Genomic DNA, 3,009 nt, shown 5'->3' with positions numbered 1-3,009 from the left:
ATAAATCTGAAACTATGTGACTAACTACTACTCCCTAACAATATTCAATTCTATGCCCTAACTAGTGTATCAAAATAAAACCGTTTTCATCCATGGCATTGTCCCAGATGAGGGTGGTAGGCAAACTGGGAGTTAACAATTTCAAAAACGCTTTTCATTGGAGGGGTTCTATACGATTTCAGTCTCTTAATGATTCAAGGCTTAGAGGACACAGCTGGAGACTGCCTCTTTATTCATTCATGAGACAAGTGCTACTGTGGCTAAAGGAAATAGCATAATTATATTACTAAAGCGTTACTAATTACATGTACCTGTCATCCAGGCCTCTTCAAAAATGAAATGTGACACACCCAAATGAAAAATCTACATCCCAGCCATTTCCCACCCAGTCTCGCCCCTTTCCAATTTTTAATATTCTGTCACCATAATGTCGTAGCAAGCTCTTTACATTGCCTGTCATGACCCTGATGTTCACCATAAATCAAACTTCTTCAGTTGGAACTGTGACGACCCCGTCTGTGTATCTAATCTGTCTTGCCCGCTCTTGTTTTCTCCTCCGCTTACAGGTAGTGGTCTGGCAGAGCAGGTTGCTACTGGCTCATCACGGCTGCTTCAGGCAAAGAATCCTTGATCACCTTATCAAAGACATAGGGCGCTGGTCCTCCCAAGCCCACCATCTATACATCTGCTTTGACTTGCAAGACTTGTGCAATGCTCAGAACTAGTTGTTTATTTAAATTTAAATATCAAAAATAAAACATTTATGGAGCTTTTCCATTACCCTTCCAGCAGTGGTTACATCTAAAAATGCTTGTCTTGTTATTTTAAAAGTGATCTTTTACAAAATGCATATGTGTAATTGTCACTTCATTGTTTCCCAGAAATTATAGTTTTTTTCTGTATAGAAACTACATTTAGAAGCCTTTATTTCTGTTGCCTCCAACTCTCATAACAGGTTTTTAAATGTGAATGTGCTGTATTTATATAGCGCTTTTCCAGTCTTAACAACTGCTCAAAGCGCTCTTACATCTACAGGAAACATTCACCATTCACACACATTCATACACTGTGGCCGGGGCTGCCGTACAAGGTGCCACCTGCTCATCAGATATACATTCACACACATTCACACTCCGATGCGCAGCACCGGGGGCAACTCGGGGTTCAGTGTCTTCCCCAAGGACACTTTCACAATGACTGCAGGGGCGGGGATCGAACCACTAGCCTTCCGATTGGCAGGCAACCGCTCTACCACTGAGCCACAGCCGCCCCGGCAGTTTTTTAGGCGACTAAAGCCCTATTCACATTTGAATACTATTACCTATTGAACTCTAGTCATTTGTTATAATTACGGAGGTTGTCTGTGATCTTAATCACATGTGAAATGGTCATGTCTGTAATTTGTTACATAAAAATTCTCCCACAAATTTCCTGTGTGATAACATTAGTCCTGTGCGAATCATCGTGTCCGGGGTTTGGCGGGGTCGAACATCCTTTTTTCAAGGTTTTTGTTTCCTGTGCCATTTATTATTCCTCTCATGAAGATGGATGTGGATTTGGATGGTGTGTGCGTGCTGCTGCGTCAGGTATGATCATATGGGTATGATAGGGTATGTGCCTCTGGTAACCTCTACCAGGACATTCCCAAATGGATACCTAACCCCAACAGATTGCAAATTTGAGTAAAAGCAGGCTTTGCTTATCCTGTGCGAATGCACCAAATGAAACTCAGGTGTGTGTGTGTGTGTTTGGGGGGGGGGGTCACTTCTAGAGCCAGACCAATATATCGGCCGATATTAGGCATTTCCCAAACTATCATTTCCCAAACTATCATTTATAATTGCCGATTAAAAAACAAACAAAAAAAACCATCATAATAAAGTATTTATCAGATATATCCTTTATAATAACATACATGATGACACGGATTAATTTTTCTGTTATTGTGTTTTTGTTCAAAGGACTTTAAGTTTCATGTCTTAAGTTTGTATCTAGATAGATTTAGATGTTGTTCTGTTGTGACAATAAAACAAAGTATTATATTATTTTAGTAAGAACTCATAAATAACTACAAATAACTAATGTTAGGGAAATCTGTTTAAGTTTTGTTACATGTTTCTGGATTATTTTTATAAATACACTGTATTTATAGAAATAAATACATTGGCATATCGTATTTTCAATACGTCATTGGCTGACGTATTGGCATATCATATTTTTATTAACCAAATATTTGTATTGGTATCGGTCTTAAAAATCCTTTATCAGTCGGGCTCTAGTCACGTCTAAATCATACAATGTCCCCAGATGATACTAATCCCGTGTGAATGGGGCAATGGCAATAGATTTGGAATTTTGGGAATTGTGGCAATGTCTTTTATTGCGGATTTAGAAACACAGTGACCAGCGATCTCCCCACTATCTCCCCTGTGTTTTGTAAGCTGTGCAAAGAAAAAGAATGCTACATCCCTCTATCTCTTCTAATTCAATTTCCTTTCTGTGTTTCTTTATGACTCGTCATCTCTCTTGATTCTGACTGTCTTATTTCTACAGAATGTGAACTGGGGTAGATTATGTTATTAAAAGGAATCTGGGAATACTACGATTGGTCTCTGAAGACAGACTTGTCTCTGATTCTCTCAACTAAGATGTAACTAAGATCATCAAACAAACAAGTTTATTTTTCCCTTTTGGTGCATTGCAGAATTGAGTTAAGCTACCCAAACACACACACACACACACACACACACACACACACACACACACAGACACACACACACACACACACACACACGTAAGTGTTCTTAAAAACATGTCCCTCTGCTCTTTGTGCTCCCTGCCTTTGTCCTGAAGTCCCCTTTGCATTCTGATGGCAAAGCGGTTAAGACTCCAGTTGCTTTCTTGGCAAGATCAGTGGAGGCCCGACGGTCTGATGTACATGTGTAATCAGGCACAGCGAATGCACACTTCAGCCATCGGGTGACAGGATTGTGGATGCTCGCGATTAAA

General features: G+C 39.8%; 1 protein-coding gene across 1 annotated transcript in view; it reads left to right on the top strand.

Moving 5' to 3' along the window:
- LOC117947954 (paired box protein Pax-7-like) overlaps positions 1-1,749 on the top strand; it is a 91,933-nt gene extending 90,184 nt beyond the window's left edge. The window contains exon 10 of the transcript XR_004657369.1: positions 1,733-1,749. The gene's annotated coding sequence lies outside the window, so the exon portion shown is untranslated. The remainder of the gene's footprint in view (positions 1-1,732) is intronic.
- Positions 1,750-3,009: the final 1,260 nt, after the last annotated feature.

This window comes from Etheostoma cragini, chromosome 7, assembly GCF_013103735.1.
Source record: "Etheostoma cragini isolate CJK2018 chromosome 7, CSU_Ecrag_1.0, whole genome shotgun sequence".
Lineage (NCBI taxonomy): Eukaryota > Metazoa > Chordata > Actinopteri > Perciformes > Percidae > Etheostoma > Etheostoma cragini.
The sequence above is the reverse complement of the archived record's forward strand: the minus strand, read 5'-3'. Positions and strand labels throughout refer to the sequence as shown.